The 23669-nt window shown below is 38.1% G+C and overlaps 1 protein-coding gene and 1 non-coding gene across 6 annotated transcripts in view; both read left to right on the top strand.

Annotated features, from left to right (window-relative positions):
* The window catches only part of Kiaa1958 (KIAA1958 ortholog), a 140791-nt gene that overhangs the window by 65380 nt on the left and 51742 nt on the right, over nucleotides 1-23669 (top strand). The window lies entirely within an intron of this gene.
* Trnaa-ggc (transfer RNA alanine (anticodon GGC)) lies at nucleotides 19858-19931 on the top strand. Its single transcript has one exon. It is a non-coding gene; the product is annotated as a tRNA-Ala (tRNA).

The following is a 23669-nucleotide window of genomic DNA, read 5'->3' as shown; positions in this document are numbered from 1 at the left end:
TTTTAACTCAAAATTTAAAAGAATCAGATAATATGTTTTTGGAATATGTGAGCCTAACTGTAATGAATCAGAGGAGAGTGGAATAATATTGGAATGCTACACCTGTGATTCTGATGTTCTTTAGTTCTAACATTCGTTATTTATTTAACAATAAATACAGTTATATAATTATATAAGGGGTTCAGGTTCATGATTTAAATCTAATAGGCCAGAAATAAAATAAAAACATAGACGAGAATGAATAGACATGCAAAGAATATAGAGCAGAGATCTGTAGTCATTTTGGTTTCTTTTAATCCTCAAAATGGTCATATATTTTGGGGAAAGCTTCTTAGAAGTATGAGACACCAGTGCCTTTGGCCCAAAACTTCCTAGAATTAAGTTGCTTTTACAAAAACACTACTCCAATTTTAGTGTCAACATTAAACTCCCCAAAAGGAACTTTACATTCGTTACTTTTCTAGCATAGTCATGGTATTATTAATAAAATATATACTGAGAATAATCATATCTTGATTTTAAAAAGCTATACTTTTCAGTTTATTCATTTTTCTCTTTTTTTAAAATAACAGCTTTATTGAGATATAATTTACACACCATAAAATTGACTTTGAAAAGTGTACAGTTCAAGTCAGCAGTAGTGGTACATGCCTGTAATCCCAGCAACTCAGGAGACTGAGGCAGGAGGATCCAGCTCACAGCCAGCCTTGGCATTTTAGCAAGACCCTATCTCACATTTAAAAAAAAAAAGCTGAGGTGTTAACTAGAATGCCCCTGGGTTCAATTCCCAGTATTACTTTTTAAAAAGTGTACAGTTCAGTGGGTTTTGGTATATTTAGAGTAGTATGGCCATCACCATTATTTAATTTCAGAACGTTTTTATCACCTCAGAAAGAAACTCCTTGCTTATCAGTGTAACTCGTTCCCCCTTCCTCCAGTTCCTGGCAGCCAGCTTTCTATCTAATGGATTTACTTACTCTGCAGATTTCATAAATAAATGGAACCCTGTATTATGTAACCTTTTGTGACTGCTTCTTGCTTTTAGCATAATATTTTCAAGTTTAATCCCTGATGTGGCATTTCTTTTCTTTTTGTTACCAGATAGTATTTCATTGTACAAACACACCATGTTTTTTTTTTTTTTCATCTACTGATGGACATTCGGGTTGTTTCAGTCTGTTGTCTATTATATTGCCATGATGAACATTTATATACAAATTTTTCTGTGGGTATGTATTTTCATCCAGTTTGGGAGACTGCCTAGGAGTAGAATTGCTGGGTCCTGTAGTAACTCTGTTTTAACTTACTAAGGAACTGCTAAACTATTTTCCAAAGTAGCTCCACCATTTTAGTCTCACCAGTAATCCTCAAAGGTCACTATTTCTCCACATTATCCTAAGGCATTTAATATTTTCCATGTTTAAAAAAATTAGAGCTATACTGTTGGGTGTATGAAATAGTGTATCTTTATGGTTGTTTTGTGTTACCCTATTGAGCATTTTTTTGTGTGCTTCTTGGCCATTTATAGATCTTCTTTAGAGAAATGTCTATTTAGATCTTTTGCCCATTTTTAAGTTAGGTCATCTTTTTACAGGTGAGTTTTAAAAATTTGCGGGATGCCCATGGCCAGCAAAAAAACCCAGGTATGGTTGAGCTATTAGACATGGAAATCTGGGTCTCAGGAATTGACAGTTATGAGAAAGTACTCGAGATTGCCTGGAGTATGTGGTTTCCATGCAGTTGGTTCACCAGCCAGAATTTGCAGGCCCTGGATGTGCAATTGACCCGCTAGAGCGGAATGACTTGCTTAACTCCACCCCATCCTGTTTCTCACAGAAACAGCTCCTGCTGGTCCCCCTTTGACCTGTACTGCTATAAAGAGAATGTGGACTCCTCCGTTTTATTAGAACCAGACCCTTATAAATGGTTCAACCCATCAGGCCCCCATTCTAAAGATAATTCTGGCTACTGTTTTGATTAAATAAATTTCTGAGCAATTAGTTCGCAGCCAGCACATCTCTCTGGCAGGAACCCTTTTCCTCATCCACACGAGACATGGGGCGATAAAAGTTCTGGATATAAGTCCCTTATCAAATACATGATTTGCAACTATTTTCTTTTGTTCTGTGGGTTGTCTTTTTCTTTAAAAATATTTTACTTTATTGAATAATGATGTGTATTGGCTATTCTTTGTATCACTAGACACATTGTCTTTATTAGACTTGGTAACATCTTTGCACTAGGAAATCTCTTGATCCATGTAGTACTTTTGTGAATCTGGTTTGTTTATTTGTCAAATACCCCCCTTCCCTTTTTTTTTTTTTTTTTTTTAAACTAAGTTGGAGATAGCCTGGCAAAGTTTTCTACATTCTCAGTTTATATTTGAGAATATAATTCAGAAATGTATTTTACAAAAGTGGTTTTCTCAAGCAGTTCAATAAGACTGTTCCTTGTATCACACACTCTTCTACTACTTACCCTATGAAGCCAAATGCATGACACTGAGCTCTAAACCACTTACTGTATAATCATTAATAATAATTACTTGTAAAAGAAGTAATTTTAAAATTCTTGTATTATTGTGCACATTATGTTCTTACAGAATTTTTTGGACTTCTTATAATCACTTAAAAAGTAGACATGATCAAGGATAGTATATATCATGCAGTCATAAACTGTGATATGACTTTATTCTAACAAAGAGGATTGGTTTTCCTTGGAGTTGAACCCTCAGGAACAGTGTGAGGAGCTGGTAATGGGAATTTCTTAAGGAATCATTCTCATGTTTTGATCCCTTGTTCTATGAAAAGATATATTGCCAACATATCATTAGCTTTAGGAAAATACTACTTGGATTGGAAACAGCAATGAGACAAATAAAAACCTGATTGATGTTTTTCTTTTTTTGAGAGATATTTAATGTGTAACTTCTCTTGGTTTCCTAGAGCCTAACCTAGGGTCTGTGTTCTAAAGCTTAATTTATTTATTTGCATTTGCATTCTTATAATCTCCATTATACATGTAGATTTTTTAAAAAATTGGTATGTCCAAATGTATGTTATTGACTTGATGAGTGATCCTCACACAGTTAATGTATAAAGTGCACTTGGAACTAAGCAAAAAAACAAAGGTTCTGAAAGAGCTCGTTGAAAGCTGATCAGGCTCTTTTAAAATGGGTGGTATAGAATTTTAAGTCTTTATCAGATCATTGCATAAATACTGCATATCTTTAAATGATTTTGGTCAGGGAGGAGGGCAGGTACTAGGGATTAAACTCAGGGTCACTCAACCACTGAGCCACATCCCCAGTCCTTTTTTATGTTTTATGTAGAGACAGGATCTCACTGAGTTTCTTAGTGCCACACTGTTGATGAGGCTGGCTTTGAACTTGGAATCCTCCTGTCTCAGCCTCCTGAGCCACTGGGATTACAAACTTGTGCCACCACGCCCAGCTTTAAATGATATTTTTAAAATAAGTAATTTGACAAATGACTTGAGTGAGACAGAATAAAGAGAAATTGATCCATTTTGCTTGATTGTGCCCATGCCACTAAAATTCCATTCCCCTAGTGAAAAAATTATCCTTATTTCTGTTTATAACTAAGTTTATAAAGTTATACGATGTTAAAAAGGTGTGAATAAAATCATGACTTTTCACTTTATCTCTGTCATACTGCCCAATCCAAAGTTTAGCAAACAGTGTGTAAAAAAGACATGTATCGTCTGGCACAGTAGAACACACCTGTAATTCTTGTTACTGGGGAAACTGAGGCAGGAGGATCACAAGTTTGAAGCCAGTTTCAGCAGTGGCCCTAAGCAACTTATCAAGGCACTGTCTCAAAACAAAAAGTAAAAAAAGAACTAGGGATTATAGCCCAGTGCCAAAAGCCCCCTGGGTTCAATTCCTAGTACCCCCCCCAAAAAAAATATGTGGTTAGAAGAAGTATTGACCATTGACCATTTTTAAGTCTGAAAATATACACTTCTTATCTCTTAATAGATTCATGTTTTCTTCATATACAATCATGTGTCACTTAATGCTTAGGGTACATTCTGAGAAATGCATATTGTACACCTAGGCTATGTGGTACAGCCTGCTGCTTCTAGGCTACAGACCTGTACAGCATGCTTATACATTGGATACTGTGGGCAACTGTAACACAGTAGGAAATATTTGTGTCTTTAAACATAGTTCAACAAAGAAAAGGTACAGTACAAACAGAATATAAAAGAGAAAGAATGGTACATCTGTATGAGGCACTTACCATGACTGGATCTTGCAGAATTAGAAGTTGCTCCATTAGAGTCAGTGAGTGGTAAGTGGATATGAAGTTCTGGGAATTATCCTGTACTGTTTGTACTTTGTAAATACTATGTTTTAGGCAACACTAAATTTATTTTTTAAATCTTCCTTCATTAATAAATTAACCTAAGCTTGGTGTAACATTTTTTTAGCTCATAAAATTTTTAAAACTTTTTAATTTTTTTTGTAATACTTAGCCTAAAATGCAAATACTTTGTACCAATGTACAAAGATATTTTCTTATTAAATATTTTCTTGTATAAATTATCTTCTATTAAATATACACACACATTTTTTTTTTCTTTTGGTACCAAGGATTGAACTCAGGGGCACTTGACCACTGAGTTACATCTCAGGCCCTATTTCATATTTTATTTAGAGACAGGGACTCACTGAGTTGCTTAGCACCTCACTTTTGCTGAGGTTAGTTTTGAACTCGCAATCCTACTGCCTCAGCTTCCCAAGCTGCTGGGATTACAGGTGTGCGCCCCTGTGCCTGGCAGAATATATTTTTAAACACTCAACTATTTTGGCTAAAAATTAAGCCTGCACAGAGGCAGGATCATCACTATCACTGTCTTCCATATCTTGCCTCATTGGAAGGTCTTCAGGGTAGTAACACATGAAGAACTGTCCTCTCCTGTGACAACAGTGCCTTCTTTTGGAACCTCCTGGGGGACCTGCCTGAGGCGATTTTCATTATCTTCAGCATTATGTACTGTATGTAATGGTATGCTGAACAGATAGACCATTCTTTATGGTTAATATGCAGTGACTGTGTTTAACTCTGTTTGAGCACACAGATGCTATTATATTCAGTATAGTAGTGTGTTGTACAGGTCTGTAGCCCAAGAGCAGTGGGCTAGCATTGCTTACGCCAGCATCACCATAGGCACTTGAGTAATGCCTTGTGCTTTGTGATGACTGTGCAGTAAGTAGATGATAGGAATTTTTCACTCCGTTGTAATCATGTGAGACTACTCTTGTGTGTAGTCTGTCATTGACCAAAATGTTGATAGTGGTACCTGAGTATATTAGAAATAGTAACTTGTAGCCTGTCATGTATATTGACATTAAATACATTAGCTTTCAGTTTTGTCAGTGGCATTTCTGGGTGTATGGATTTTCTTAATTTTTATGAAAACTAATCTTTCAACATCTGTCTAGTTATAATCTTTTGTCTGCCTTCATTATTTTGTTTAGGAAGTCCTTTTCCTGCCTTAAGGTAACATAAAGAGTCATCCAGGGGCTGGGGAGGTAGCTGAGTGGGCAACACTTACCTAGCACACATGAGGCCCTGGATTAAATCCTTACATCATAAAAAATAAATTTATCTATATTTTCTTTTGGTTCTTTTATGATTCTGTTTTCCCCTCCTTTCCTTCTCTTTCTTTCATTTTTGACATTTAACTTTACAATTAGAACATATTTTGGGGTATAATTGCATGTTGTTCTTTTTGTAAGAGTTCAGCATTATTTATTGAATAGTTCCCATTTTCCACTGAATTTATTAATATACCACATTCTTGTTTATAATTGGATTTGTCACTATTGATCTGTTTATCTTTTGTTAATTTTTACTGTTAGATTTTATTTTATATAAGATAATGCAGAGAGAAGGAATGTAGTCTAAATCATTTAATGTATTTCTTTAAAAATTACTAATGTAGGGCTGGGGATATGGCTCAGTTGGTAGAGGGTCTGCCTCGCAAGCACAAGGCCATGGGTTCAATCCCCAGCACCACAAAAAAAAAAAATTACTAATGTAAAATTAAGTTCAGTGAGCTTTTAAAAATCAGTTAAGATATATATTACTTCCAGTTGTTTGGTTTGTGTTAACACAATAAGTAATGGTTTCTTTTGTCAGAAGCAAAAGCCCCGAGTTAGACTAAAAGGAGAGAATTAATTGTTTTGTAGGCCAAGGGGAGATGTTCAAGAAGTGTTCATGTCAACTTCAGACACCTAGTTTCTCTCTTGACTATGTGCCACTTTGGCTTCCTAGATACTGTGTTTGATTCACCGATTCCTACATGGAGTGAAATTCATTGAGCTGCCCAGTCTAGCAGTGAACAGAATGTGTGTCACAGCATTTGAATTAACCTCTGAACCTGTTGTAGGGATATCAATTCTCCACCCTGACAATGGCATTGAGATCTAACCTACAAAAACCACATTGTTGGGCGCAAGGGTTGTGGCGGGTGTGGGAGTGTTCTTCCATGAACATTCTAAGTTCTGATTTTTTGTTTTGTTTCTATTTTAAGTTCTGTTCTTGAGAGGGGCAACAAACCAGTGATATTTACTACTTTTTATGTGCAGTTTGTTTTGAGCATTTAGGTTTTTTTATGTGGACTGATAGGAAGAGTCGTGTACATCATTTGAAGACAGAATACACTAGAACCCTGATCTAGTATGAGGGTTACAAATATGTATAAATGTGGATTCTTTGTGTGTGTATATGCATCTGTGTGCATACACACATTAATTTGTGTATTTCTTTATTTCACAAGAAATGTATGCTTCCTCATTTAAGAATGAAAAAGACTAATATTTGCTTTCTTAGTTATAACTTTTACTGTAGTTTGCAATACAGAAAAGATGAAAATTTTGAAAGTTAAGAGAAAGTAAAAGTTTAGGTGGTTTTTTTTTTTTTTTTTTTTTTTTCTTGGCCAGCATTTTCCTTCTTACCACAAAGTTATGCTTGTATGAGAACTGTGTGACGAGCAATTGTGGGCATTGAGAGTAGAGCCTGGCTACTAGAGTTTAGAATCAGGTATATCTGCACTGATGCTCCCCAGCTCCATCTCCTGCTGACCTTGTAACCTGAGACTCATTTTCCACCTTTATAAAGTAATGATAATGTCTCTCTTACAGGGTTATTGTGAGGACCAAATACAAAAATACAAGTAGGTGAAGAACTAAAGAGAAGTCCTGACGTGTAAAACATTCGTGGATAATTTCCACCCATGTTAATATTTTATTTTCATTATCATCATTGTTCTTATTATTAAATTGTTCTCAATACTTTGGTAGATTCTGATTTTAAGCCCATTTATCTGCTAAAACATGGTTCATGGACAAATATCATCAACATCATCTTATTGGAAATGCAGGATCTCAGGCCTCATCCCAGGCCTGCAGAATCATAATCTGCATTTAACAAGGACTCCAGTAGACTTGCAGGCACATTAAAGCTTGAGAAGCAGTGATCTAGGGAATGCAGGATCCACATTATAAGCCACCTTGTCCTGCCATCTGGGGGCCAAGTAACTTTGAACATTTCCTGAAAGAATTCCTTCCTTTGTGCCATAGGAAGGGCCAGAAACTTGCTTTCCGAGTTTGTATGTCACCAAGTCTTGTGACCATAGGCTTTGCCAGGCAAATGCAGCTTCATCAGACTCAGAAAAATGCAAATTAAAACAACAAGATACGGTTCTATTCATATCAGAAAGGCTATTTTAACTTTCCCAAGTATTGTCCAAGGAGTGGGAAAATGGGGACATTCTGGTGGGAATATAAATTGGCACAACTCCTTTAGACAGCAGTCTATAGTATCTAATAAGGGTATGTATATCATACAACTTAGGAATTCAATTTTTAAGTGTCTGCCTTAGACTTTTTTTTTCCTAAAAAAAGGTGTGTTTTAGTTGTAGATGGATGCATTACCTTTATTTGTTTATTTTTATGTGGTGCTGAGGATCAAACCCAGTGCCTCACGTGCTTGGTTAGCGCTGTACATCTGAGTTACAATCCCAGCCCTGCCTTAGACTTCTTCATAGATATATAACGGATATTTTACAGAGGTATGTGTTGCAACATCTTTGTGATAACAAGGGAGAGAGTAGGCAGTTTACTTCAATATCTGTCAACAGATAGATAAATAAATTGTGATATATTTGTCAGTGGACTAGGTGAAATCAGCCAGATCTGTATTGAACGACATGGAGAAATCTGGAAAACAAAATGCAGACTATTATTATATATTAATACATTGCTAGAATATTTACCTTTTTAAAAAAGCATGAACATGATGATGGTTGTTACAAACATGCATGCACACACCTAAGAAACAGTGAAAGGAGACACCCCAGATATGTGATAGTGGTTGCCTTTAGGGAGGAGGAGGAATGGGAATGACTACACAAGAAACTTGAACTGTATCTTATAACATTTTCTTTTAAAAAAACATGTAACATAGGTGACAAAATGTTATTTATTAAATCTGAAATGCAGGAACATGAATTTATGTTAACAAGAGGCAGCATAAGCCCAGTGTTTTAGCTGGAACTCCAACCATACTACAGACTGGGTTCAGATCCCAGCTCTGCCCATTTTTGGGTGATTTTGGCAAGTGCTTAGCTTTCTCATCTGTAAAATGAAGATAATAACTTTCTAACAGGCCAATATATAGACCAAATGAATTAACTTATACAAAGCCCACTGGTTCATGGTAAACATATTTTAACTAGTATTATTCTGTATGCCTTTTTGTGTGGTTTGAAGTGTGATTACTTTAAAAATATAGATCATGGAGCACAAATAATTCACTGTGAAATATTTATTTAATTGCAGTACTAGGGATTAAACCCAAAGGTGCTCTACCAGTGAGCTACATCCCCAGCCTTTTCTGTTTTTTGAGACAAGATCTCACTAAATTACCCAGGCTGATCTTGAATTTGCAATCCTACCTCACCCTCTGGATTCTCTGGGATCACAGGACTGCACCACCACACCCAGCTGGTTGTGGGATATTCATGAGGGCATTATAACATTGTTGTTATTGAATATATAAAGTTGTTTTTGCTTGTTTTTTTTTAAAAAAGAACGTGAAGTTTTACCATTATCTTCCAATGTACTTGTTTATGCACAAAGAATTTGTGAGTTATTATTAATTTCATCAGTTTTTTTCCTTATGATTAGGATGGGATATTTCCATGGGGTGTTTTTTAAAGCTCTTATGCTAGAAAATATAAAAAACACAAAGGAAAAATCTCCTGTATTGTTCATATAGCACTTTTATTTCCAATATCAGCATTGCCTAAGTTCCAAAAAGGAGGAGGTTTTTTCACTTTATTTTGCTGATAGGAAATGAACCACAGAGAAACAAGATGATTCAGTTGGAGTTGCAGTAGGGAGGAAGCTGATCTTGTTAATTAAGAGGGATGGGGTTGCTGCTTGTACCGTAGTCCCTGTCTATGCTTGGCTTATTATAGGAATAGCCTAAATGGTTTTTCCCCCTCCCCCTTCTATTTTCAGTTCATGTTTATCACTTATGCAAAGTTTAGCTAGATTATATTCTAAAGAAATAATTTGTTTTTCTGAGAATCATTTTTAAAAGGACCCAGGGTTTCATAGAAGGCTTGACTGTATCAGGGCAGGTAGACATATGTCTTAGTGTTTTTTCCACTCACATCTGGACAAGTCATTTGCACTTCAGCTTACCACACCCTTTTTTTTTAGGATCAACTCTTTGACAAAGCACTATGCTGGACTGGTGAAAATACAAAGAGGAATGTCAAATTCCTTGCTTCTTGGATACCATTGTTTAGAGAAGGAGACACAAAACCAACAACTTCAACTCCAGCTGTATAGAAAGAGGTGTATAAGCTGGGTGCAGTGGCGCAAGCCTGTAATCCCAGAGACTCGGGAGGCTGAGGCAGGAGGATCTTGAGTTCAAAGCCAGTCTCAGCAAAAGTGAGGCACTAAGCAACTCAGTGAGACCCCCTGTCTCTAAATAAATACAAAATTGGGCTGGAGATGTAGCTCAGTGGTCAAGTGCACCTGAGTTCAACCCCCAATACTCCCCCACACACAAAAAAAGAAAGAGGTGTACAAAATGTGATGGAACATATTTAAGGAGCAGTTAATTCAGCCTTTGAGAACACATGGAGGGGTGTTTCAGGTAGACACAAAGACATTAGGGATGAACACGTGCAGAATGATTAGAGAAGTAAGGGGTTGAGTGTGGCTTGAGAGTAGACTTCAAGGGTGCAAGGGTAGTTGGCAGCTGGAAGGATGGGCTGGAGCCCCCTGTGAAAGACTAAGCTTGTGGTGTCATAAATGTCCTACCTGGGAAGCAAACGAATAGTCAGTTCATTATCTTAGACGATCATATTGAAGGTGATGGGGAAGTAGAGGCTGGGACATAAGAGCTGATTTATAGGGCTTTACAGTAATCCGTGTGAGAGATGGCAGTAAGTGTGCATGTGAGTCATCAATGAAGACCTTGGAGAGGAGACAGATGTTTCAGGAGTCAGGAGCTGACTTCTGGGGATTTCTGTTGCCATCCACACATTCCCTGTCTAAAAGGCACAGCCTTGTTTTAGGTAACACCAAAAGGTCTTCAGAGCACAAAGATCCACAGTGAAGTCAAATGTGAAGTCTTCCACATATAGGAGAGTTCTAAGGAATGCCATGTCCATTAATTCACCCACTCATTCAACAAATATCTATTGGAAGCCTACAAAGCCTGGGTACTGCAGATGTAGCCACGAACAAGGCAAAAAATATGGTTTCTGTCCTCATTCTACCCACACTCCAATGGGAGAGAGACATCCAACTCTGGCCCTCTGAAAACATTCCCAATTTAATAAAAAGCAAGCCTGTGTTTCAGATATTTCCTGAACTGAGATGTTGTTAATCAAACTGTGCCATGACTTTGTAAGATTAAATTGGTTGCCTTTAGATAACACATTCATTAGGACTGTTTCTAGGATGATATATGACTAACAGTGGTTAGATGAACAATTAAGCCACCATGATAAATGAAGGCCAAGTCTTTTAACCAGAAATTTAAAGTGCAAGAAGCTACAGGCAACTCATTCTATATAATTTATTTGAAATACTTTCTACTCAGCTACATATAATAAGCTTGCTTATGTTAAAATTGTAGTCTTGCTTATTTTTAGACAATGTCCTATCTTTAAGAATTAAAAACATAACCATTTACTAGTTTTTTGAAAGACAAAATTAGAAAATCCAAACTAATTGCTCTGTGTTGTACAAATTCATAGGTTTGTGAGAAATTGTGTTGTAAATTCTTTGTTTTGAATGCTCATACATACTTTTTTAGTATCATTTGTCTTAGTATTCACAAGAAAATCTTCCCAAGTGGCTTCTTATTTCTTTAAAAATATTTTACAAATGGAATAAAGACTTGTTTTCATGTAAAGTTCACCTACATATTACTGAGACTTCAAATATGTAAAACATACCCAAATACATCAAATTAGCAAATAGCCGTAAATCTGGATTTGGATTTGATTAAGACTACCAGGAAACCAGGAGCCAATTCAGAACTGAAAAGGTATTGGCCTTGATTTTCTAGCCTCGTCACCCATTCCCTGTGTTCTGAAAAGATGAGATAATGTACAGCCCCGAGGCAGGCAAGGCAGTAAAGGTGTTGCGTTAACTCCAGCATCCTATGGCCGAGATGCAGAGTGCAGGTGATATGCTTCGTTCTAGTCCGGTGATAAGTGCTTATCTAGATCTCATTTGTGTGATAAATGGCTTGTGTTCCCAAAACAACATATTAGAACCTGGAGAAGTATTTATAGGACATGGCCAAAATGAAAAATTATGCTTCTGTGGCTACAAGTTAATTTTAAGCTTTATTTTAGATGAGGACAAGTGATTGAAACACCTTTTTTTATTAACTGTTAGGAGACACAATCTGTTTCTTCCTCACTGCCTTAAAATCTGTAGGATGAATTTTTTAGACAAAAACATTAAATTTTATTGCCTTTTTCAATTTTGTTTTAATCCAAGTCATATATGTGCGTGGCAAGCCATAAAGTGGAATGACTGAATAGTAGCCATCTCTCACTTTAGTTTTCATCACCCATAACCCCAACTCTCTAAAGGAAACTTCTTTAGAACCTCCCCCTCCCCATACTAGAAAGGAGTCAGGATCCATGGTGGGGAGGTTAGGGAGACCCTGGCTGGTACACCTGTTAAGTCTTTCATTAGTCCCCTGGATTCAGCTCTAATTCTTACTGCCACCTCTCCCATGAGTTTTCCCTGAACCCAGAGCCTCTCCAGGGTTCCAGCAGAATGATTGGCCTCTGCCTTGGATGCAGCGCCTGCATGCTTAGTCCTCCAGCCATTGGCATCACTAGGGAACTTTTTAAGACTGCAGAATTTCAGGCTGCAGGAGATCTACTGAGTCAAAATCTGTATTTTGATGAGGCCCCTGAATAATTTTTAGTCACTTTAAGATTTGAGAACAGGGTTTTAGGTTACATATATTACTTAATTTTTAAAGTGATGACTCCCCCTGACCCTCCCTACTCTAGGCATTATTCTTTTGCTTCTGGCTGTGGTCCTCAGAAAGCTGCGCAGTAAGCAATAAAAGGTGGAGGTGTGACATAACAATGAATATTGAATCCTGGAAGATACAGTTGGCCCCAGCAAGTAATGTTCAGGCATTTTCTCCTGTAGCAGAATTTTCTTAATTAGAAGATTGTGTGTAATGCTTTTGATTAATTAAGGAAGTCTTTGTGTCTGATACACATCACCATTAGTTATGATGTACTTTGAAGTCACCCTGACTACATAGCTTGTCTGGGAGGCTTTGGGTTTTGTGTATTGTAAATCTTTTTTTTTTTTTTTTTTTGTACTGGGGATTGAACCCAGGGTGATTAACCACTGAGCCACATCCCCAGCCCTTTTTGAATATTTTATTTAGAGACAGACTAAATTGCTAAGTACCTTGATAAGTTGCTGAGAGTGACTTTGAACTCACAATCCTCCTGCCTCAACCTCTTGAGCTACTGGGATTATAGGCATGCACCCCTGTGCCCAGCTATGTGTTGTAACTTTGAAGATGATAGGAATGTTTATGAACTCTGCTCTGTTGCTGGTAGTAATTAACTTGAGCAAAAGCAAAATGCATGGAAATGCAGGATTTTGGATTTGCTTGGTGATGGATTAGGTTTTATGGATGTACACTTAAAGCAATAGAAAACAATTTTAATATTGAACTTCATGTAGGAAAAAGTTTTTATAGTATTTCTAAAATTTTATAGCTTCAGTGGCAAATGAACTTGGATCTTATGCATAGTGGCTAGGCAAGTGTTCTACCACTGAGCTACATCCCCAGCCCCAAGCAGTTCTTTTTTAACTCAGAATTTGATAGTGGATTTTCAAAGGAATGCAGTTATTATGTTAGACTACCACTATGGTTTGGATGTGAGGTGACCCCCCAAAAGCTTACATGTGAGACAATGAAGGGAGGTTCAGAGGAGAAATGATTGGGTTGTAAGAGTCTTAATCCAATTCATAGATTAATCCCTGATGGAATTAATTGAAATGGTAGGGTGCGGCCGGAGGAGACTGGAATTAGGCGTGGTTTTGAGGTATATATTTTGTATCTGGAGAGTGGAGACGCTCTTTCTCTCTTACCTTCGTGATAATGCAAGCTGCTTCCTCAACCACACTCTTCCACCATAGTGTTCTGCCTCACCTCCAGCCGTGAGGAATGGAGCCGGCCTTCTGTCTAGTAGAACCTCTGAAACTGTGAGCCCTCAAATAAACCTTTCCTCTTCTATAATTGTGCTGGTCAGATCATTTAGTGACAGCAGCAAAATAGCTAACTAAAACTACTACCTATCATGCTTGAGTATGCTGTAGTAGTTAAGCATATGGACTTTGGATCTAAAGTCCCTGACTTAAGCACTTTCTTACCTGTATGACTTTGGACAAGTGATTTACCCTTTCTGGTTCCCATGTTTATTATCTGTAAAGTAAGGAAAATGATAGTATGTTCTCATTGAGAGGAACAGTGAGGTAATAAAAATTGATAAAGCACTTAAGAGGAAAGTGTGTGGCACCTAGTGAGTGATCAGTCATCCTTCTTAACTGTTGAGACCACAAGTTTTGGTGTAGGGGTTGGGGATGTAACTCCATGGTACAGTGCTTGCCTGGTATACATCAGTCCCTGGGTTCCAACCCCAGCAACACAAAAAATTTAAAAACCAAAAGAATAAAGAGAAAAAAGAAAAAGGGATACTTTGGTAATAGTATGTATTGGGTATTGTAATTTTCATCTGTCACCCTGGTTTAGAATGAAGCAGTAAGAAAGGAAATCTAGTAGAGGAAGGAGAATGGGAGAGAAGAAGGGGAGGGTAGGAGGGAAAAGGGGGACCATGAATGGAAATTGAATTCCATGCACGTATGAGTTTGTTGGGATGAACCCACCTACCATGTATACCTGTAAAGCCCTAATAAAAAATAATACGGGTTGCTCTCCCCACCTTGCTGGAGATTTTGATTCCTTAGGTCACTGCAAAATTATTAATAATAAATACAATAAGATGACACCATAGGAAAGGAACTGTGTGAAGTAGCAGTAAAACCTACAAAATTTTCCTCATAGCAATAATTGATTATATCTCAGTAGCAGCTCCACTCCAACTGGGGCAGGTGTTTTTCTTAAACAAAACAATGTACAGTAGTTAGAAAGAATGAAGCATGTCTCTTTGTACTGAAATGGTCTTTGGTTCATTTTGCCCATATTGTGCAAAAACTTGTGGCACTGTTACTGAACACTCAGTCCTTGTCCCCAGTGCTGATCCAATAATGAGGACATGGTTTTGAGAAAAAGGAAAAAGAAGGTTTATTGCTTTGCTAGCAAAGGAGAAACACAGGGAATTCCTGTTCTAGAGGCTATGGGTCTTTCCATAAAGGGGATTTTTTTTTTTTTTTTTTTTTGGTAGATGAACACAACACAACTTATTTATTTATTTATTTAACGTGGTGCTGAGGGTTGAACCCAGTGCCTCCCATGTGCTAGGCAAGTGCTCTACCACTGAACCACAACCCCAGCCCTATTTATTTATTTTTATATGGTGCTGGGGATCAAACCTAGTAACTCACACATGCTAGGCAAGTGCGTCACTACTGAGCTACAACCCCAACCTCAGAAAAGAGGGCTTTTAAAGAAGCTCTTCAAAGGTGTGCCCTGACCTGGGGGGTCCCAGATGTGTCCTGATGGTATGTTGAAATTCACTTGTTAACTTGGGAGATAGTTATAGTCACTTCCTAGATCTTCTGGTGATGCTCCTTCCTGTGGTGGGTGTGTGCTCAAGGACAGATAACTTGAGGTAATCTTGTTTTCTGCCCCCATGTTAGGGAGGAGAAGAGGGAGAAAAGGAAAAAGAAAAACATGTCTCTTTTAAAATAAGCAGCAAGGGCTGTATTCAAAAGGTGAAATGGACCACTATTACATTTCCCCACTGTCAATTTCTACATTCCATTTCTGTGCAAAAATGGGCAAGACATCTCTAAGCTGCTTCCTGCTGAGAGAGGGCGAAGTTGGGGGGAAGTGACCTAAAGTCCCAGTTTTTTGTCAGGTGGGGCCTGAACAGGTAAGGGTATTCAGGAGAGGTCCAGGTTGGCAGTTGGTGGGTAATTGGACAAGGCATATATAGGGCAGGGATCCTGATCAGACAACAATAAACAAGATAGCAAAGCATTACTTTTTTGTAAACAGCTAGCACAAAAGCAGTTAGTATTTCAGCCAGTCTCTGAAAACCATGAAGACCATAACTCATAATTATATCAGTGAAAAAAAGATTGAATTTACCTCTCTAGGAGGTTAGCAAGATTTATAGGTCTGAGGTCAAGCTCAGATTGACTCAGGACAGACCTATATCTCTAGAGTTCTTTGTGATAGTCTACGGCCATACCACCCTGAACGCGCCCGATCTCGTCTGATCTCGGAAGCTAAGCAGGGTCGGGCCTGCTTAGTACTTGGATGGGAGACAAGGCACTCCCACACAAGAACCCTTCCTTCATAGTCCTCAGCTTTACTTAGTTTTGGTAGAGCTGACACAATTGCACATATTAAGTTACATTTAAAAACCACTGACTTTCCTTCTCAATGTCCAGGTATATCTGTGCTTTGGCTATACTCTCCTGCCAGGTGTTTAAGACCAAGTTGTTCAAAACCAACCTTGTTCTTAATCTACTGTTAAGAGTCAACTGAGGGCTGGGGATATAGCTCAGTTGGTAGGGTGCTTGCCTCAGAAGCATAAGGCCCTGGGTTCAATTCCCAGCACTCTTGGGAATGTGTGGGAAGCCTCTTCTTTTGTCTTCCTCTACCAGTTGTGCCATTTGCTCGAATGGGTCAGGGTCTTGCTGACTACAGGTGATACACGAGAGTTGCAGGTCCCAGAGAAGAGTCCCATAGTTCCCTGGATCCTGGCTGATGCTAGAGGGCAAGGGCCAAATATGGACTACTTTTCTTCTTGGCCCTTTTACTTCCTTGACTGTAGTCTCCAAGTTTTTGGTTTTAAACATCCAGCAGGTCAGTTTCACCAGTCTTAAACTGGGAATAATGGGTAATAACTTCAATATCTATAATTGTTACCCCTTCCATTTAGTGGGGTCAGTATTAGTCCTGAAAGTTAGCCTGTCTGTCCTGAAGGTGATGCTTATTATCTCACATTAATTCATGTTGTTCTTTTAGAAGGAATATCTCTGCAAAACACTAACAGGCAATAGTTATAAAGTTTATAAGGAAAATATAAAATGAAATTAACAATAACAAAAACATAATCATTTTGTATAATAACTATGATCCAAAAAACATAATTTTCATAATCCCAAACTTACTTGGTTATATGTTGTATCCCCTGTTTATTTTAAGATCACAATAATCTTTACAAGGAAAATTTATCCTTTGAACATAATTTTAAATGAGCTTAAGTCCTGTCTGCTTTGGAACCATCCTAACATGGAGTAAGGTGAGAGGCAGTCTTTTGTGTTTTTTTTTTTTTTTAGTTGTCAGTGGACCTTTGTGTTTTATTTATATGTGGTACTGGAATTTGAACCCAGTGCCTCACACATGCTAGGCGAGCGCTATACCACTAAGCTGCAACCCCATCCCACAAGAGAGGCAGTTTTAACTCAGGTGAGGTGGGGCTCTTGAGAAATCTTAAGTGTTTTCTTTGCCTCTTTCTTAAATATCATTTTACAGAGTTCTCATATATTGTTTCCTGAGCCTAAATGAATGTCAGTTAACACAAACTTTACATCTGAGACATGAATCAAACAAGCTAAGATAGCTCTTGACCCCTTTTTGTGGGAAAGTGGCAAAATGTCTTCACGTTTCACTATGTTAACCTTTAACTAGATCAGGCTCTCATTTCTTTTAAAAATACATTTATATTTCCACCCTAGTGTAAAATAAACCCATAACATTTATATTTATATATATGTACATATATTTTTTAGTGGTTAACAACTTACTTTATCCAGTTACAGAACTTTAAGTGACATAAATAAATCCCCAATTAAATTTGCTGTCTCTTAAACCAATTCCAAAAAACTAAAGGCCAAAATGTACTCTCTGATAATGCAGATGCTAATATACAATAAAGGGGCAGGGAGAGAAGAATAGAAGCTGATTGGATTACATAAAGGGGAATGAAGGGAAGGTGGGGGTGGGAATAAGAAAGGCAGTAGAGTGAATCAGATATAACTTTCCTTGGTTCATGTATGAATACATGACCACATGTACAACACAAAAATGGAAAGTTATAATCCATGTATGTATAATGTGTCAAAAAATACTCTACTGTCATGTTTATCTAAAAAGAACAAATTAAAAAGAAAAAAATGTCAGTACAACATAAAGCAAAACCACATAAATAAATATGCAAATAAATTTACTCTGACTATAAAGTCACATATTTTGATTATTCATGAAAAATCAGACCTGGTCAACATTTTAAGTCATCTGTTTCTCTGACAAAGAAGAATCCTAAATGCGATGGATAGCACACTTTGAACAAATATTTATAGTTCTCAAGCCTTGCACAAATTGGTACTCATCAGTATGATGCAGAGTAGGTATAGTGTAGGGTATCTGGCAGAGCTGACTCAATTCATATTTTAAACATTTTGTCCAGAAGAGAATGAATCTCTATTAATGCCTCTCTCTTAAAGGGTTATTTTTTACCTCCAGAAGCAGGTTATTTCTTCCTAAAACAAAATCTTGGTTAAGACAACATTGGTCACCTCTGTTAGGGCCCTGTGATCTAAAAGGCCTTACTCACTTTTAGTAGACATCTGCAGAGCAGGCTGTGTTTCCTTTTCCTGGGAGACATTTGCAAATGAAGTTGTTTTTTGGGTATGTTATGTGTACATTTAGTTTACATAACAAATTTTATCCCTGTAGAGGGATTGGGATGTCTGGCATATACAAAAAACTGCCTTAATCTTTATTTCTTCCAATTTGCATTCAAGGGGTTAGAGCACAGGATATTGTTGTGTGATCAGTCTCCCTTATCATAATGCCATCAACTTTAAGCAAGTTCCCCACTGTCTCTTGCACCCAGAGACACATACATTCTTTCTCTCTAATAAGATAGATAGATTGATAGATTGATTGTACACACACACACACACGTATAAAATCTGTCTCCAGGGCACTCTGTCCAGTGAAGGTCACATTGACCATATAGAGACTGTTAGGGACCTCTGCAGAAATCACCAGGGCCAAGACATAGGCGCTTACATACACAGGGACTCCAGGAGGCCATGTATTTTAATTCTGTGGGCAATAGACAGGGCGGTACTCAGAAGTGTCTCTTGGTCAAATGGGGCTTCCTGTTGCATCTTAAAAGGGGAGAATATTTTGTCCCAGATTATAATTTAATACTACTGGAACCCATTGCCATGTTCTTTGTGGCCTGAAGCTTTCATCGCTCCACCCCAACCCCTTAATCATTAGACAGTGAGGATAATGGGCCCCAATTAAGTTTTTAATTTTTTTCAAATGTAAAGGCCCCCCTGTGAGGTTAAGCATTTTTGTCCACTCCTTAGGCCCAAAGTAGCCAGATGGGCCAGTGGACCTGAATAGAGGTTCCAAAAAAACTCAGACTTAAGGACTAAAAAGTGCATAGCCAATTAGAAAGTCATAGGCCAAGTCAGCATCCTTGATACCCTCCTAACACCTATACAGCACAGATCTGACAGTTAACCCCAATGCTTTTTAATGTCTCTTCAGCACAGACTCTGATTGATGCCTTTATCCACAGCTGTAAGTCCCCAGACTAGTATACTCAAGTGGAAAAGCTTTTCTCCAGTTTTCCCCCTTACATCATTGGGGTTCCACCTTTTCTCCTCTCATTCAAATAAATTTTATTTCTTCCACTTTTACTCTCTGCCACCACCCATGGATTTCATTCTTTAAACTCATGAGACAAGAACCCAGAAAGAAATCAGTGAGGCTTACAGCTCATATAGATTTCATTTGTCAGCAGAAGCAGCGAACTGAGCCCAGTTCTCAAACTCTGATTTTATTCCCATGGGCAAAGGGTGGCTGGAAAGCAGAGTAGAGGCCAGATCTTTGCCTGTTTCTCTGTAGACCATACAGCTTTCCTAGGATTCTTTTCTTTTCCTTTAGCCCAGGAATAGTGTCCCTGACTCACAGCAGGATGATTTGCAACTGCCTAGGGCCAGACTGAGATACAGTACTTGGACTGTCAACACTGGGTAGAAAGGATTAACCTTTTTTTTTTTTTTTTTTTTTTTTAAAAGCCTTTCTGGGCTGGGGGTATAGCTCAGTTGGTAGAGTGCTTGCCTGGCAAGCACAAGGCCCTGGGTTCAATCCCTAGTACCGCAAAAAAAAAAAAAAAAAAAAAAGCCTTTCTTCTGGTGTCCTGTTATCCTTCTGCTTCAGAGGCAGTGCCTTTTTGTACCCTCAGCTTAGTTTTTGACTGCTCAGACTCCTTATTGTGCAGTTACTTACATGTCTGTACATACAGATTTTCTTTCACCTTTTTTTTTAATCTGACCAATTCCAATTGTACAATAATTCAGAAAACCATTCGAAGACCAAATTGTTAGAGTAAAACATCATCTTTTTCTTATAGGTGGCCCATTTGGCCAAGATTTTTCCCAAGAAACAATCTATAGAATCAACACAGTATTGCCCATCTCTTAAAGGGCCAGAAACAGGTACCAAAAAAAAAAAAAAAAAAAAACCACAGAGACAGACAGGAGCCCCCAAACCATGGCCAACAAATGGGAACCTTTAAAATAGACCAGACACAATAATGACACGGTTTTGAGAAAAAGGAAAAAGAAGGTTTATTGCTTTACTAACAAAGGAGAATCAGCCTCTGGGCCAGGAGTCCCCTGTGCTTATCCTTTGCTAGCAAAACAATAAACCTTCTTTTTCCTTTTCCTCAAAACCATGTCCTTGTTATTGGCATTGGGGAAAAATGATACCCGTCTTGAAAGATCAGGATCGAATCTTCACTCCCCCGTTGTTGAAGATTAAACACTTCAAGAAATGATGAGGCAAATGTAGAAAGTAAATTTTATTTAAGGGATAGGAGTGAGGAGAGTGTGTGTGTGTGTGTGTCAGTCCTCCAGAGAGGAGCCTGGACCCAGAACTGGTTCCCCTGGGAGTGGGGGTGTCTTGCCTCATAGATTTTAGGTTTTTCTTTCTTTTCATGCCCAAGTGACCAAAAGGCAGGAAAAGAACCATCCAGGGGGTGGTTGCTTGTGTTGGAAAGTGTGATCCTTCCCCTCCCCTGGCGGTTTTAGCAACTGGTTGATGGGGAAGTGCTATCTACTCATTTCCTTTTCTTTGATAATCTGCTGTCTGTCCTTTGCCCTAGTCTCACAAGAAATTTTTGGTAACAAAATTAAATGTAATCGTAGTCCAGTTCACCTTTTGAATATAACTCCGCTGCTTATTTTAAAAGGGACATGTTTTTCTTTTTCCTCTCTCCTCCCTAACATGGGGGCAGAAAATAAGATTACCTCAGGTTATCTGTCCTTGAGCACACACCCACCACAGGAAGGCGCATCACCAGAAGATCTAGGAAGTGAATGTAACTATCTCCCAACTTAACAAGTGAATTTCAACATACAATCAGGACACATCTGGGACCCCCCAGGTCAGGGCACACCTTTGAAGAGCTTCTTCAAAAGCCTTATGTTCCCATTTATGGGGAGAACTACAGCCTCTGGGACAGGAGTCCCTGTTTCTCCTTTGCTAACAAAGCAATAAACCTTTTTCCTTTTTCTCAAAACTGTATCCTTGTTATTGGATCAGCATCAGGGACAAGGACCAAACTTTCAATAACAAAACTATATAATGTCCCACTCTTATAAAAGATATTCGTGAGTTTTAGTACATGTAGAAAAAGATTGGCAAGGTCATCCTAGCCAGTTTATCCTAGCTATTCTTGAAGAATGGGAGCTAAGGAAAGAGTTTTGAAGTGAGAAGAAGGAAACAACTTCCTACTATTTATTCTGTGTGCCTTTTTGTTTAAGGTTTTATAATGAATATGTATTCCTTTAAAAAAAAAGTAAAAATAGGGCTGGGGTTGTAGAGCAGTGGTAGAGGGCTTGCCTAGCATGTGTGAGGCACTGGGGTCAATCCTCAGCACCACATAAAAATAAATAAGAATAAACAGGTCTTGTGTCCACACAATTTTAATTTTTTTTTAAATTAAAAATAAAATATTTTTAAATGGAAGAAGTGGAAGTGTAACCGAAAGTTTGACCCTTGTCCCTGATGCCAATTCAAAAGTGAGGACAGTTTCGAGAAAAAGGTAAAAGAACTTTTATTGCTTTGCTAACAAAGGAGAAGCATAGAGGACTCCTGTCCCATCAGGCTGTGATTCTGCCCATCAGGAGGAACTGGGAGGTTTTAAAGGAGCTATTCAAAGACCACTCCCGGTCTGCCCTCACAGGGGTCCCAGTGCATGCTGATGGTGTGTTGACATGTACTTGTTAATTTGGGAGATAGTCACTGCCTAGATCCTCTGGCAGATATCTCCTTCCTGTGGAGCACAGATAACTCAGGTTAATCTTGTTCCCTGCTCCCAGGCTAACTGGAGTGAGAGGGAGAAGACAAAAGGGAAAACTTCTTCCTTTTAAAAATAAGCCTCAGAGCTACATTCAGAAGGTGAAGTGGACCACTGTTACTGAAGTACTCTTACATCCCTTGTGTACACTGGTCTGTTATTGTAAGGTCTGCAGCCCTGCCCCTGTGTGTTAAGTCGCAGGACCTTGATTCATGCATCTTGGCCCATCCCAGTGCCCAGCCACAGACTCAAAAGTCAAAGAGAGATCAGCAAAAGCTGAAAATTATCTTTATACAAGCTTATGGTGGATTAGCTGGACCCCAACCCACCATATATTCTCTCAGATTATTGGTCTCAGAGCTGGCAAAATTTGAAAGGAGTGTTCTTTAATTTGGGTGGATAGATATTATATATCTGACCGTGGGTGGAGGGGTGGATTGAGATACTATATCTGTAAAGTTAGCAAATTAAACAAGTGGTTAAGGACCGGAACCAGGCAGAAACTGAAGCCTTCAGGTAATCCTTGAGGCAGAAAACCTTACTCAAGCAACAATTTTGAGAGATTTATCAATACAGTGTAGCTGGGAAGTTCTGAAAGATGGGGGTCCATAGATTTTGGTTGACAGCCAGCAATTTTTGCCAATTTTTTTTCTGACTTATTGATGAAATATAATTCATATACCATTCTCTACACAACACACTTTAAAAGTGTGCAGTTTGGTGGTTTGTAGTACATTCAGAGTTGTTCATCTATCACCATGCTATAATTCTTGAATGTTTCCTTGCTCCATTGCTTCCCCACACCCTTCAGGAACTTCAGCTTTGGCAGCCACCAGTCAGCTTTTTGTGTCTATGGATTTATCTATGCAGATGACTCACTTAATGGAATCATTCAATATAAAATCATTCAGTAAGGTTTTCTGCCACAAGAATTGTTTGAACTCTTCAGTTTTTGCCTGGCTTTGGATCTTGACAAGTTGTTTATTTAACTAACTCTACAAATAGAATCTTACCCTACCCCTCCACCTCTGTGCAAACATACACTGTCTTCCCCCAAATTATAGGACATTCCTTTCAAACTTTGTTATATTATCAGTACTTCATTCTGTTCTATGGCTGAAAAATAGTCTATTGTATGGATATGCCACATTTTGTTTATTTTTCATCAATTGATGGAAATTTGAGTTGTTTCTACTTTAACTATTATGAAAAAAAAAAAAACTGCTCTGCTGTGAACATTCATATGCAAATTTGGGGATGGACATATGTTTTCAATTGTCAATTATATACCTATGAGTGAACTTGCTAGGTCATATGGTACCTCTGTTTAACTTTTTGAAGAATAGCCAAATTGTTTCCTAAGTGGCTATGCCATTTTACTTCCCATCCAGCAGTGTATGTGGTCTAATTTCTCTACATCCTTGCCAACATGTGTTACAATCTGCCTTTTGATTATAGCCTGGTCAGAACTGGGTGAAAAATAGGATCTCATTGTTGTCTCAATTTGCAGTTCTCTAAGAACTAACAATCCTAGCCAT

The sequence above is a fragment of the Sciurus carolinensis genome, chromosome 14 (genome assembly GCF_902686445.1).
Source record: "Sciurus carolinensis chromosome 14, mSciCar1.2, whole genome shotgun sequence".
In the NCBI taxonomy this organism is placed as follows: Eukaryota; Metazoa; Chordata; class Mammalia; order Rodentia; family Sciuridae; genus Sciurus; species Sciurus carolinensis.
Note: the sequence above shows the minus strand (reverse complement) of the source record. Positions and strands in the feature narration are given on the sequence as shown.